This window comes from Balaenoptera ricei, chromosome 6, assembly GCF_028023285.1.
Source record: "Balaenoptera ricei isolate mBalRic1 chromosome 6, mBalRic1.hap2, whole genome shotgun sequence".
NCBI classification, from domain to species: domain Eukaryota; kingdom Metazoa; phylum Chordata; class Mammalia; order Artiodactyla; family Balaenopteridae; genus Balaenoptera; species Balaenoptera ricei.
The window spans coordinates 8,334,220-8,348,812 of NC_082644.1; the positions used below are offsets into that span (position 1 = coordinate 8,334,220).

General features: G+C 57.4%; 1 protein-coding gene across 1 annotated transcript in view; it reads left to right on the forward strand.

Annotated features, from left to right (window-relative positions):
• The first annotated feature begins 519 nt into the window (after positions 1-519).
• The window catches only part of FAM167A (family with sequence similarity 167 member A), a 35,185-nt gene continuing 21,111 nt past the window's right edge, over positions 520-14,593 (forward strand). Inside the window, exons 1-2 of the mRNA XM_059926790.1 lie at positions 520-910; positions 6,697-6,796. The gene's annotated coding sequence lies outside the window, so the exon portion shown is untranslated. The remainder of the gene's footprint in view (positions 911-6,696; positions 6,797-14,593) is intronic.

Here is a 14,593-nt window from a genome sequence, read left to right on the forward strand (position 1 = left end):
AACTGATCCTAAAGGCCAAGCTGTGGTTAGTGGGGGAAACACACGGTCTCGGGCAGGCCCCCCTGGGCTACTCCCATCTGGTCTGGGAGACAGATCTGGAAGAATGTCTGTTTCTACTTCTCCTCTCTGAGCCTCAGTCTCCTCATCTGTAAGCTGGGGGTGCCCACATCTGCCCCACCGAGTGGCTGTGACGGTGTTGTGGCACGTGCTAGGCACTCAGTATGGGCCTTGCTGCCGGCAGCTGGAACTCAAGCCGCTGGTGGGTGGAGTGTAGGCTCTCAGCCTGCCGATACCGCTGCAAGGGGGTTCTCCTGCCCCCTCCACGCAGGCAAACTGCTGACAGCGGCGAAGCCACGTGGCCACGTTTGGAGGAAAACTGCCTTGGTTTCGGTTTTCTGTGTTTTCGTTTTGTTTTGTTTTTTGTTTTTTTAAAGTCTATTTGGGTTTGGTTTCGTCTAGGGTTTGGCCATCGCGTGTGCTTTGTTTCTACTTGCGGCAGGGCGGCTGCGCTCGTTCGGGTCCTGGCCGGGAACGAGCCGCTGGAAGGGCTTTAGGACCCGGAGCGCATCTTCTGGCCTGGCGCGTCCCCGTCCCCGGAGCCGCGGGCGGAGAGACTTGAATGAGAGGCTGGAGGGGATCGCGACTGAAAGGCTCTCGGTGGAATAGCTCCGCCGTCGCCAGGCAACCGCCCTGACGCAACGCAAAAAAAAAAAAAAAAAAAAAAAAAAAAATCCCTTAAAAAAAAGAATAGTGCTGAGAATTCCCAGGAGCAAGAGAGAAAGGGAGGCAGAAGCCGGCTCAGCCTCGAAGCGGGGGCCTTGGGCTGCGGACGAGCTGGGAGCCCGCGTCGAAAGGAGGAGGCGGGGACCTCGGTGACACCCCTGGATTGGGCCTCGGAGCGCCCGGGAAGGTGGGTTTGCGGCAGGGCGGGGACGATCCCAGGTCTGGGGGCCGGACCGGGGGTGATGTGTCTGTGGCCGGTGGCACTGCCAGGGGAGGGGACTCGGGGCGCCGCAGGTCCCCAGAGCTGGCAGTGGCGGGGAGCAGCCCAGTCCGGGGCTGGGGGAGCACGGACCCCAATGCGCCTTGGAGCGGACACCGCCCCCCCCCCACCAGCCTGCAGGAGATGAGGTCCTGCCTCACCCGCTCCTGGGGGCTCGCTCCCCTCAGGGGGAGCGGAACAGCTCGGCTGGACTCCCATCTCCCATATCCTGGCTGGCCCCTTCCAGGGATAAGATCTGGGTGGAGATGTGAGGTTTGAGGTCTGAAAGGGAGGAGCCCCATTCAGTCTCTCCGGGTCTACTCCCAGACTGCTGGTCACCTCCAAGCCCACCTGGTCCCCTCTGCCTACTTCAGGCTCAACGATGTGGTTATTCCTGCCCCAAGGATGCAATCCCTAACTCAGGAGAAGTGACCCAGGGCACTTGGGCCCGAGGGTGCTCTGAAAGGCTGAGGCCAGTGTGATCAGAGGGAACTGTACAGCCAGAAGGGCCCCGGGGAATGAGAGGATCAGCCCTGCGGCTGGGCACCCAGGTCACTGGGAGAAGGCGGGAAGGTCTGTGGCCCGAGGCCAGGGGGCAGGTGTCTCTGTGCACCAAGTCGGATTGGCTGTTCTGCTTTTTAAAAAATCCCTTATTGCTTGTATCTTTTTTTCATTCCCTGTCCCTCCGGAGAATCCGGAGAAGATCTGGAAGGTGGGTAGGTTCCAGGTCGGTGGATCACGGCCACTGTCTTAAACCCACAGGCGCGTTCTCCCAGATTAAGTTTCCACCAGCTCCCAGCGGTTCCTGGTGAATCCCTGGTGGAATGAGCCCAGATCCCACCAACAGGGCAATCCCCAAAGTGCCCGAGGGAGGCGTGGCTCTAAAGCAGCTTCCTTTCCAATGCCCCAGAGACAGTCCTGCCGCCCACCAGGCGGGATGGAGAGTGGAGAGCTGGGCAAAGTCCAGGGAGAGCAGAGGTGGCCTGACCGCGTCTGCAGGGTGGGAGCTTCTGCTAGCGGAGTTTTAAGGGGCCTGGCAAAGCAGCCGCAAGCTGTTCTCAGAGTGCATGACGATGAGGGCTCTTCTTTCCTGAGTGCACTTGCCAGTCAGGCACTGCTTGAGAACCCTTCACACCCGGCGGTCATTTGATTCCCACAATCACCCTTTGAGGGAACATTATACCCCCATTTTGCCAATGGGTCTCCGAGAGATTCAGTAACTTGGTGCAGCTCATGGGGCTGGTGAAAAGAGCAGAGAGATTCAGCCAACGTGCTGACTCCTAAGGCAGTGCTCTCAAAGGAAGGCTGCTTTTGGACATCTGAGCAGAGAGGCCAGAGAGGGGGAAGAAACCAGTCAGACCCAGACCAAAAGATAGCTGGGGGACGGGGCTTGTCCTGTGACCTGGGGACATCCCTGGCACCTCGAGGGCCCTTCAGAGCCAGGAAAGCAGCCAGGCTCTGCCTTCGACCTGGCTGGCTTCAGTCCTGCTCCCCTGAAGCCGAGAGAGAGAAGGGTCCTCCCTCACCCCCCTTTTCCTCCTTGAAGACCCCCAACTTCTCATGCACTCGCTCCTGTCTTGTCCTCCCAATTACATGCATGGATTTCCACTAAATTAACAGTCCCACCTCCGTGTCTACCCGCTTGGTCTCCTTCCAATATGGACTCTGGCAGGGAAGTAAATTAAGGGAGCGCCTAACTATTGCTGAGAGACACCCACTGAGCCCCAGGCCAGCGAGGACGAAACTGCTTGTCGGGCTCCTCACCCACACACGCAGGCGGCTTTCTTCAGGTGAATTTTGCCCATGGACAACTCCCTCAGCCCCACAGGAGCGTCTGGAATTCCCAGAACCCTCTGGGAGCTGCGCTCTCCCCAGCAATCGCTCTTTGCCTGCCTGGGGCATAGAGCTATTTGCAAAGGTGGAAGATGAATGATAATCGGAGCAGCTTGCTCCCTGGCTTGTAGACTAGGGGGACAGAGTTCTCACTCACGAATTGGAGACCCTCTAGGATTAACCAGGATGGCTCTTAATAGGCGCACGTACCCTGGGATTTGGACTGGGGCGAGGAGAAAGGAGGGAAAGGCAAATTCTGAAGAAGACCTCGAAGAGGCGAGCATGGGCTAAACGGAGGGCAGTGGGCATGCGGACCCGGAAGGATCTGGAGGTGGGCAAGGGGTGTAGAAGGAGCTTTGCCATCAGCCTGTAGAGTTTGAGCCGCCACAGGGGGTCGAGTTGCCGACAAGAGTTAGGAAGACTGCAAATGTCAGCTTCTACGTGGCTAGGACAGCTGCCCTGGTGCGTGAAAGCCCGGTGCTTCCCCACTCTGCCCCCCAGCCCCTCCACGCTTGTCTCTGGAGAGGTGTGGGAGCGGAAGGAGAGAAGAGGACAGAGAAATGGAGAGGAGAAGTTACAAGTGTGCGCTGCCCCACTCCCGGCTCCTTTCCTCCTGAATGCTACCCGACGGTCCCCCCCCGGCCCCCCCAGCTATGCTCGCCCATGAAAAGCTCCTTAAGGAGGGGAACGCAGAGCACAGCAGCTGGCCTCCCTGCGGGCACACCCCTCCAGGAAGGTGGGGGGCAGCGAGCTCCCCAGCGTCAGGGGCCGCTTCACTCCTGACCCCTGTCCAGCAGCCTTGGCAGAGCCCTGGGGAGGGGTGGGGTTCAGCTTCTCCCGGGGCACAGACTGAGCTCCCGCTTCTTCAAGGCTGTCTCTCCAGTATGGCCAGAAATTCCCCTCGGGTATCCTGATCCACATGTGGGAGCTGGTCGTGGGTTCCCAGAGACTTTGTCATAGGGCTCGTCCCTTGGGACCTGGAAGGCCCAGCCCAGAGCCGATTTCCAGGTACATAATGGGCCCAGACGGTGACCTCCACAGAGGCCACAGCTCAGGGCCCACTGAAGGCTGAGCTGTGTTTCCTCATTCCAGGAAGCCAGCAGGGCCTGAGTGTGAGCCGGGCACTTCAGCCGCAGCAGGCCAGCTGGGGTGGTCCAGGGTGATGAGTGTGCAGGAAGGTTCTAGATCAGGATCCTTGAGCGGGAGGCCACTTCAGGCCCTGGTCGCCCCTGTCCATCATCAAGTTAAAGTGACACTGTCTCCCTCGTCCTGTGAGCATTTCCATGTGCCTCACCCGGGGGACACCGCCTTACTGTACACTGTCCTACTAGTTTGGTCCAAACTCTTAGGTTCTGTTGTGTTGTTGTTTGTTTACTTGTTTGATGGCAGCCACTGACAACTTTGAGGAAGGTGAGAGCAAACCTCCCTATCAGGCCGGATGGAAATAAGCCTCAGACTGAATTCTGCCACACACCTAGACATTTTTTGAACACTGTTTATTTGCCAACGGGTCCAGCAGAGTTCACAAGGCCTGTTCTGTGGGCTCAGTGAAGTCATAGCCATCTGTCTCTCTAGGAGCCCCGACCATATCTCCCCCCGAGGTCTCACCAGATGCTTTCACTCTGCTCCTTCAAGAGTCAAGAGTGTCTCAAAATTCGTTTGGCCCGCATATCTTGAATACCTCTGTTTTCACCTAGGAGAATGCGCTTCTAACGTTTACTCTGCCCGTTCTCAAATGTCTGGTGCTGAGCGGTAAGAAAGACAGCCAAGCGCTTCCCAGAGCCCCCTCTGCAGAGGGGACCGTACACCAGGCTGCCAGTGCCAGCCGGGGTTGGGGTGTCCCTCGTTGAATGCGGCTGGCTGCAGCTGGCCCGCTGATACCACACAGAACATCTCATGTCTGTGAAGGGTTTTAAGATCAATCATTGACATCCCACCAAGGAAGCAAGACAATGGCCCTGTCCTCAAGGAGTGCAGTGTCTGATCAGAGCTGCCGACGAGAAAAGACCACTCGTGCAGCCCAGAGTCCTGGACAGACAACAGAGTGATGTCCTGCGCATTCTGGAGTGCACAGAAACGTGTGGGCTAACTTTAGTGGTTCTGCAGCCAAGGAGAGGTCCAGCCAAGGGCTGTCATGGGCAGGAGGTGACCGTCCTGTTAGAGGCCTAACTAAGAATTCACATACACTCTATCTCATCGGATCCTTCCAAGGCTTTGCAGTTGATTCCACTATGATCCCAAGGTCATAGAATTAGTAAGTCGCCGGGCTGGGCTATCAACCCACGTCCACCAACACCCATCCCTGCCCCATCCCTAACCTGCTCCATCTCTTTCTCCGGCTCCCGATTCCTGCCCTCTGTGAAGTGTGAACCCAGGCAGCTCAGCAGCCCAGCTACGTTCAGCTCAACTGACCTGAGAAGGGAGCAGGGGTACACACCCTACTTTCTGTTCTCCTTGGGCCCCAGAGGGGGTGCAGGGCTGCACTTTGGACGAGCTGCAGACAGAGCTGGAATGGCCCCTCTCTCCCACATCCTTACGACGGGCCCTGCCCAAACACAGGGCAACTCTGAGGGCCCTCCAACCCCCTGAGAGGTCAGCACGCCCAAACAGACTATGCAGGTGAGGTGACCTACATAAGTGAGTGAAACGTCTTAGGAAGTCCTTGCCAAACCATTGGGCTCTGGAACTTTCGATGCAGAGTAAAACAGAAAGCCAATCGTCCCAACAGTCTCCCATTTGAGCCAGAGCTGGTTGCTTCTGCATATTCGAAGTTGGAGCCCGTTATTCTGTGGACTCGGACAGTCCTAACTCTGCCTTGGATGGGGGCCGAGACAAATGCCAATTAGGAGGCACTTTGGTGGGGCGGACGTACCCCACGGGGGAGGATGTATAGCCCCAGCGTCTTTAGCTGTGAAATGGTGCCTGAGTTTCGCTCAGCTGTGAAACGTTCCCAGTTCTTAGAGCCAGAGCACCCGCCCGAACTGCCTTCTGCTTTGATCTCTGCAAATTGCTTTAAAGGCCACTCTGTGTCTGCTTTCTCCGCCCTAATCCCCGTTGCCATGGCCTTTGGCCAGAAGAGTCCTGCGGCCACATGCAGCAGTTGGCCGGGCGGCGGCGACAGGCTGCCTCACCCATCCTGAGCATCTGCCTTGTCAGGGTTCTCACGGAGGAGAATCTCTGCCTCGGACTCTGCATTTCCCATGGCTCATCCCCCCACTCCCCCCGTGGGACCCTCCGATTCTCAGGCACCTTTCTCCCGGCCTGTCGGGGTGGAGCAGCCCTTTCCCAGGGCCTCGCGGCCTTGGGAGGGACACGGCGGCGACGCCGGGTGACCCAGCAGGCCCCCCGCTCCTTTCAGCGAGGCAGTAAATTAGATCTGTGGCTCCTGGGAGCCCGGGCCTCTTCCCGACCCACAGGGACGCACAACTCTTTCTTGGCGGTTTTCTCAGCCACCTCTTTCACTGGGCGAAAACGATAGGGAAGTTCTCCCCATCCCCAGCCTCGCGGCAGGAGGCCCGCGCGCAGTTCTCTGCGGCAGGGAGCAGGGCCCATCAATTATTCAACGTGGACCGAGCACTTTGTGCAGAGGCCTTAACAAGTATTTTTATAGACTCTTGTCTCACGAGGTCCCAGAGAGACAGAGCAAGGTTTCTAGACAATGGAAGCTGCACTTGGAGTGCGAAGACGCAGGTCTAAGCCCAGCCAGCTCCCCGAACAGAGCTGTGTGACCCCAGGCAAGCCTTGCAACGTCTCTGGTTTGTGATTTCTCTGAGGTCTAACTCTCAGGAAAGCCGCTCCAGCCCAGGCCATCGAAAGTGGGGAAAACGTTTGTAAACTGCAGTGTGATTTCCTAATGTTTGTGATTGCTCCTGTGATTCCAGGTGTGGACGCGGGAGCTCTGAGTGATAAGCTGAGTTGTGGCCGTTAGCACAGGACGTTGCAAACCGAACTTCAGTGAGAGGAACGCCTGAGAGAACGCTGGTGAGTGGGTTCCTGTGCCCCCTGCCCCCTGTGGGTGCGATTTCATGACGAGGTGACAACCCCAACGGGTGCTGTGGTCTAGGCTCTGTGCTTATTGGGGAGGAAGGAAGTGTCAAGGCCGTTCCACCCAAACCATGCATTTCACAGGGGAGAAAAAGAGCCCTGAGGGGAAGTGAGTGGCCGCAGTCACTGCGCTGGGGGTGGGCATGGGGTCCCTGGAGCTGACGCCCCAGTCAGGGACTCCTGTTTCCCACCCGCGTTGGGCCTGTCCAAAACGGTGGCCCCATTCCCCTTCCCTAGCAGCAGTGCTGGGACTCCTGGAGCAGGCAGTTGGGGGAGTGAGAATCGCAGCCCCCCGGGCCTCTCACCCCCGGTATAGAGGGCTGTAGAATGAGGTGGTGTTTGAACTAGGCTCAGAGACTCATCAAATGCAAACCTGAGGCTACGGGGAAAGGCTAAAACATCAAGTTGCGACCAGTCTCCCAAACCACCCCGTCCCCCCACTCAGACTCTCTAGAAACATTCTGACCTTGAAGCTGCAGGAGGTCTTCTACTGGGCAGGAAACCATCTGGAGGTGTGAATTTGTTCACTAGCTCACAGCACCGCCATCCTCAGCATTTATTGAACGTCTGCTGTTTGCAGAGCCCTGTGCTCAGGACACAAAAGAGAAAGGAATGCGCTTCCCATCGAGGAGCTAGACAGTGGGCAGGGAGCCAGACACTCCCACGGTTCAAGGTCATACAGACCACGGTGCCGTGTGCGTGACAGAGGCCAATGCTGGAAGCAGTCAGAGAATGGCCTGGAAGGTGGGGTATCCTGGAGGGGTTTGGCCAGCCCTCAGATGAGCTTCAAAGCAGAGCTGTAGACCCAGTGAGAAGGGAGTTCCCCGAAGGGCCTGTGATGGACAAAGGGATAAAACCGACTGCCCAGAAAGTCCTCCTTCTTTCATTCATCCAATCACTCATTCATTCATCCAACAAGTTTACTGAGCATCTACTATGTGCCAGGCACTGTTCTGAGTGCTAGGATCACAGCAGTGAACAAGAGAAAGTCACTGCCCTCAGGGGACTTACATTCAACGTGTAACATCCTAGTTCTGTGAGTGAGGAGAGCTATGAAGAAAAAGGAAGCAGGGACATCTCAGTGGGCTGGTCAGAGCTGGTCTCTGTGGAGGTGATGTGTGAACGGCTGCGTGAGATCAGGGAGAAGCCAGTTGATGGAGCAAGGCATGAGGGCGGGAGCACAGCCTCAGGCTCTTAGAGGAAATGGCTGGAGTCTCACAATGGTTTGTGGCAGGAGGAATGATCCAGGCGGCAAACGGGTGGCTTCCAGGAAGTGGAAAGCGGAGGGCTCTCGTGGTGGCAGCTCGCAGCCCCTGCGGGCGTGCCCTCCCCTGAGGGGTGCATCACCGGTGCATGGGAGGAACCCAGGTACCACTCCACTTCCCTCTCTAGCATCCCAGAGCACACACGCAACAATAAAGCCCCCCCACACACACACCCCACACACACACCCCCATCCCAGCTCAGTTTGCCCCCGCCGTGCACGCACAGTTTGTACCCAGGGTCCTGTCTCTGCACCATGCCTTCCCCCCCCCCCCCCCCATCTCTGGCGCTCCCAACACCAGCTCTGACCAAGACCTGGAATAAAGATGAGCTGGGAAAGATGATCTGTGAAGGGCCAGACCAGCGGGTGTCCCCTCCTGCTTCGGTCACCATGGCAACCTCAGAGGAGGCGAGAAAACACGTTCTCTGGCAGCTCCTGGAAGCGCCCTGGTGACCGTGGGCCGCAGGGCTGTGTCCCCCAGCCTCTCAACCCCGGTCGTTAGGGCTCCCGTGAGTCTACAGAACACAGATGGGATTTCACAGCCTCCATCGGCCACCGGAGGTCAGTCCTGAGGCCCAGCCCTGCGCGCTCAGTTTAAGATAAACATCGGGGTTTTATGATTAAACCTAAAAAAGCCTGCCTCGTCCCAGCTCCACCTCCTTGTCCCAGACCTACTGACCTGTCACCCACCTGGAACGAAGAGGGACTCGCTGCTTTAGAAAAGGAAAGCAAAAGGCTCGGGTGTGCGCCGTGGCCTGAGCCACCCTGAAAGCTTGTAAGACGCAGTGCAGACGCTGGAGCCCTTTTCCCCGCTCTGTCCTCAGCCCGGCGGGAGCGGCAGGGTGGACGCTGCAACACCTCATTTCGAAAGAGGGGCCGGCGGAGACCCAGACAGGCGAGGCGAGGTGACTCCCCAAGTCTCAGAGCTCCCGCCGGAGAGGGGCTCCGGTCCCAGAGGACAGACCCGCAGCCCGGGAAGCAGGGGTCCCCTTTGTCCTCAGCCCTGGCAGCCCCTGAGCCACTCTCAGGTCACGGCCTGTGGGTAGAAGGTGGGGATGCGTGGCCCTGCCGAGAGCTGGCAGGCGGGCCTGGCCCGGCTGAGGCCACCGTGGGTACCGTCCCTCCCTTCCTGCAGCCCCTGCTCTCAAGACGCTGGGCGGCCCCCGAGCCCTGGGCCCGAGTCCCTCCAGTGAGCGTTTGAGGCCTGGTGACACATGTAACGCACCCACAGGGCGGCTCTCTTTGGGGGACTGATGGGTCGGGCTCATCAGCCGGGGGCCTGAGGCCCACAGAGGTAGAAGGCAGATGAGCTGGGGCAGCAGCAAGCGCGGCAGCGGACACAGAGCCAGCGGCCCTGCCCTCACACCCCCTGCCCCGGGGAGTGGGCCCCGCTGCTGGCTCTGTGTCCTGCGGGGACGTTTCTGCAGTGAAGAGTCGGCTACGCTGTGGCTAAGGCCCTCCCGGGATCTGAATTTCCTCAGCAAGGCAGGTCTGGCAGGGGTGGGGTGTCCTAAGGGTCCGTTCCTGCCTTTACCAACCCCGCCCGCGCCCCCTGTGTGTTACCCACTGCTCTGCTGCTGGGGGCCAGGGCCGGGGTGCACAGTGAGCCGGGCCGCACAGTGAGCCGGGCCTCACACGCGTGTGCAAAGCAGTCTGCGCTGCGTGTATCACCAAGCCTAAACCCAGAGCGTGTCAGCTTATGCACGAGGACCCACGGGTGGCACTTCTGCTGGAAGGAGCGGCACACGTGTCAATTTATCCCTGTGGAAAACTGTTACTACAGCCTCATCAAGCGTTGCCTGTAGTAGATCGTAATTTAAGAAACATATCAGGGACTTCCCCGGTGGTCCAGTGGTAAAGAATCCGCCTTCCAGTGCAGGGGACGCGGGTTCCATCCCTGGTCGGGGAACTAAGATCCCACCTGCCGTGGGGCAACTAAGCCCACGCGCCACAACTAGAGAGAGAAAGCCCCCATGCCACAACTAGAGAGAAGCCCACGCGCCGCAACGAAGATCACGCGTGCTGCAATTAAGACCTGACGCAGCCAAAAATAAATAAATAAATATTTTTTTTAAAAAAAGACAAGAAACATATCAACTATGAATGTAGATGGACTCTTAGTAAAAGCTTCTTTGAGTCCACAATGGTCATCCGCTCTCTGGTTCTCAATTGGAGGTGGCACCCTCTAAGGGACACGTGGAGATGGGGGGACGGAGCCTCTTTTGGTATTCAGGTTGTTTTATGACACTGCTTAGCTCTCCCGTCATATGCTTTGCCTCCCCAGATGAACTGTATGTTCCCCCTCATTTCAGTCAGCGCTCTTGGCTATAAGCAACAGAAAGCAGTGTTATCGTAAGGTGTACACAGAATTGGCAGGAGGTAGAGACCCAAGAGAGAAAACAGGCAGAATTGGGGCAGCTCAGAAAACCGAGAGGCGAGAGGGCCCGTAGTGATCTGTCTGAGACCCACTCATCGGGGCACTAGGTTTTTATTCACACAAACACCCCCGCCCGGAACACTTCTGACACCAGATGTGTGAGTTTCCCACCCCAAACGATCCTCCAGTTCTCTGCAGACACCAACTGGGTGTTCTACGATTTAACTCAATTTTGACACTATCCACGTAAAGGTAGCGTCAGATCCCACAAGTTAAGGGCTCAGTCCCACAAGACTGTCCCCCACTTCACACACCAATTGCAAGTCCCAGGTTGTCACCTGAACTTCTGACCAACTGGCTGTAAACCAGGAATTGCCCACAACCCCTTCCTCAGATTCAGTCATCTGTTAAATAGCCCACAAAACTCAGGGAAGCATTTAGTACTCGTATTTACCATCCACATGAAGAGGTCCATAGGGGGAGGGGTGCAGAGCTCCCGTGCCCCCTCCAGGCGTGCCATCCCCCCAGCACCTCCGCGTGCTCACCAACCTCATTGGTGGTTGGCGATTAGGTCAACCTCCGGCCCCTCTCTCCTCCCCAGAGGTCAGGGATGGGGCTGGAAGTTCCAACCCTCTCATCACGGGTTGGTTCCCCTGGCAACCAGCCCCCATCCTGAGTGGTTTCCAACAGTCACCTCATTAACATAAACTCAGGTGTAGTAGAAGGGGGCCTCTTATTAATAACAGACGACACTCTTTCCACCTGAATGCCCTGGAGCTGTTTCAAGAAGTGGGAAGAAAACTGAGATACTCTAACAAAAAATACTCTTATTGCTTTCATCATGTAGAAAATTACAAGAGTTTTAGGAGCTCTGTGTCAGGAACCAGGGATGGAGACCAAATACATATTTCTCACTATATTACAATATTACCCTCCCACAGTCCTTCAGTAAGGATGGTTTGCCTAAGATGATGCCACGTCCCCCTGCACTTGACATCTTCCTCCAAGGCTCAACGTCCCTCCATCCTGGCCTCACATGCCCCAGACTCAGAATCCTGGGCCTGAGCATCTGATCGGCCAAGCTCAAGTCTCATGCTCCACTGTCAACAAGTATCCACTGTGTCATTTTATGTTCTTTGTCCAACACACGCTTATGTTGGTTCCAAATGTCAGGAACCCGGTTCAAAGTAGGAGGATATATAAAGGCTCTATAAGCAAGGTCAGGTGGAACTGCTTCCCACAGGGCCCAGTTGAGGGCCTCAAGCTATCTCATCTGCTTGGCTTCGTTTGCTAGGCGGACCCTCTCCCTGCGGTGAGCAGCGGGGCCACGGCCGGCTTCTGGGTGGTTCTGACACAGCCACCCAGGGGGGCTCTGATGGGCCAGTTTGAGTCATGTGGCCACCCTGAGGTGAGAGCTGTGACTTCCTCACAGGAAACAGAAATGCTCTTTCCAGGGGAGGGAGGGGACACTGGGCAGAAGTCACCTCACCTCACGATGCTGGACCTGGAGGAGGTGGCCGAGCTGTCCCTCTCCGTGTGCCAGCTCCCAGTCCCGCCACCTGATGCAGGGTCTCCTAGGGCCTGACAGCCTGTGTCCAGGCGCCCGAGGTCAGGGCAGGTCTCGTGAGGACAGGTGGGGAAGCCCAGATCCCCTCTGCCTCGCTGAGCCCATCCAGATGCGGGGGGAGAGGCATCTGTGCTCTTTGCTTGTTCACTCACAAACATTTAAAGAGAGCAGCTTGGCCCCTAAGGGCTGGGGGTTCCAGGGTGCAGAGCCTGGTCCTCGCCCTCTTGAAGCTCAGAGTCCGACAGAGGAGACCATGGAGAAAGTTCCTGGTAGAAATGCTGTGGCCTGGGAGGGCCGCTGAGCCCAGCGTTATGAGCCAGCCCGGAGCCGGACTGCAGGGTTTCGAATCCCACCTTCGCACTTAGTTCTGTGACCCCGGGCAAGCTACTCAGCCTCTCTGTGCCTCAAGTCTCCTCATCTGGGTCATGGAGACAAGAATCATATTGCCTCGTGGGGGCATTGTGAGGATTAAATGTGTTCGTGCACATTAGCTCTTAGAACAATGCCTGGAATGACCCGCTCTGAGTAAGCGTCAGCTAATATTGTTGGGATGACATAATTGTTTCCCCGATGTGGTCTCGTTGCATCCCGGGGGCACACACAGCCTGGGCAAGTCAAGGAAAAGTTGAAGGGGCAAATCCCTGAGAACTGAGGCAGAGAAGGGAGGGAAGGGCATTCTAGGCTGAGGGAACAGCTTGTGCAAAGTCACGGGGGCCGTGACAGGGCCTGGAACTCAGTGTTGGAAGGATTGCGTATCGTGGAGAAGAAACGAGAACCCCGTACTGGAAGGAGCAGGCCCGAGCCTGGGGATCCAGACGGGGAGAGAGTGGCTTCGAGTTTCTTAGGAAAACGTAGGGCAAGAGGGAGGGAGGGAGGGAGTGTCCCTTGAGAGAGGGCGGGAGAGACAGAGAGAGTGAGACAGAGAATGGGCCAGCGCACCCTTCCCTGCCCTCGGAGCCCCTCTAGGAAGTGGGTTTGGAAGTTGTCCAAGTGGACGGATTAGGTCACGATGAGACGGGGTGTTGGCCGAATGACGGGGCGGCGCCCACCTGGCGCCCCCAGCAGCTGGGGGAATTAGCTCATGGCTGGCACGGTAATCTGCGAGGCAGCGACGGTGCGCCCAGGGCGAGCCAGGAGCATGTTTGAACAGCAGTCCTGTGTGCTGCGTGGGTCCCGAGCGCTGGCACGTTGCTGCTGCAGGAAGGCTGACGTGCCCCCGGGGGTCGTCTTCTGCTTCAGGAATTTGGTGTTCCCCTGCAGCCCGGTGGCCTGCCTGGCGGGGCATGCCTGGGCCTGGTCGGATTACCATCTGGCCTTGTTTTTCCGGATGCCTCAGGCCCCAGGTCTGGCAGCATCCTGTGGCTTCCCTCCTCCGGCTCTCTGCCTCTGCCACGTCCCCAGTGAGTGTCACTTTGTCTAGGGCTTAACTGTAGACCAGGCACTGTGAAGGACTCGATATTTGTCACTTTATGTAATATTCAAAATGACCTGTGAGGTTGATGTTATTACCCTGGGGCTGTGGCTTCGTGAGCCAGGGACCTGGGCAGCCCACAGGCCCCTTGAAAATCTTTTTTTTTTTTTTTTAATTTATTTATTTTATTTATTTATTTTGGCCGCATTGGGTCTTCGTTGCTGCGCGTGGGCTTTCTCTAGTTGCGGCGAGCGGGGGCTGCTCTTCGTTGTGGTGCGCGGGCTTCTCATTGCGGTGGCTTCTCTTGTTGCGGAGCACGGGCTCTAGGCGCGCAAGCTTCAGTAGTTGTGGCTCGCAGGCTCAGTAGTTGTGGCACACAGCTCAGTAGTTGTGGCGCACGGGCTTAGTTGCTCCACGGCAGGTGGGATCTTCCCGGACCAGGGCTCGAACCCATGCCCCCTGCACTGGCAGGCGGATTCTTAACTACTGCGCCACCAGGGAAACCTGAAAATCTTTTTAGTTAGTACTTTTTAACGAGGCACCCTGATTGCATTTTGCACCAACCCAGCAAATTGCATAGCTCGTCCTGGTTCTCCCCACTTGTCAGGAGAAGACACAGAAGCACAGAGTGGTCATGCCCAAGATCACAGAACTGGGACCCTGGGGGGGGGCTGACCCCAAGGCCTATGCCCTCTGGAGTAGAAAAAGGCTGACCCGAGTCCCTCAACCTCGATTTTGCCATTCTCGAAATGGGGTGACCCCTCCTGCTTCTCGGGGCAGCTCTGAGGCTGGAGAGAGGACGTGCACACTGGCTAAAGCTTAGCCGATCAAGGATCAGCACCGCTGATTCTCAGCGCACTGGCGTTCCCGCCAGTGTTTTCAAGCCATCCTGACGCCTTCTGTGCAGGTCTTCTCTGAACTGATTTAGAAACCTCTAATTAAAAGAAGCTCCCCCCGTCCCCCGCCCCCTGCCCAGGAGGCAGCTACAAGAAAGCAGTCGTAGCTGTCCCCTCCACACCGCCCCCTACCCCGCGGCGCTGAAGGAAGGCCCTTCCTAACAGGTCCTCCCTCCCTCTGCAGGCAGGGTGCAGGTGGCGGAAAGGGGGAGGGAGACA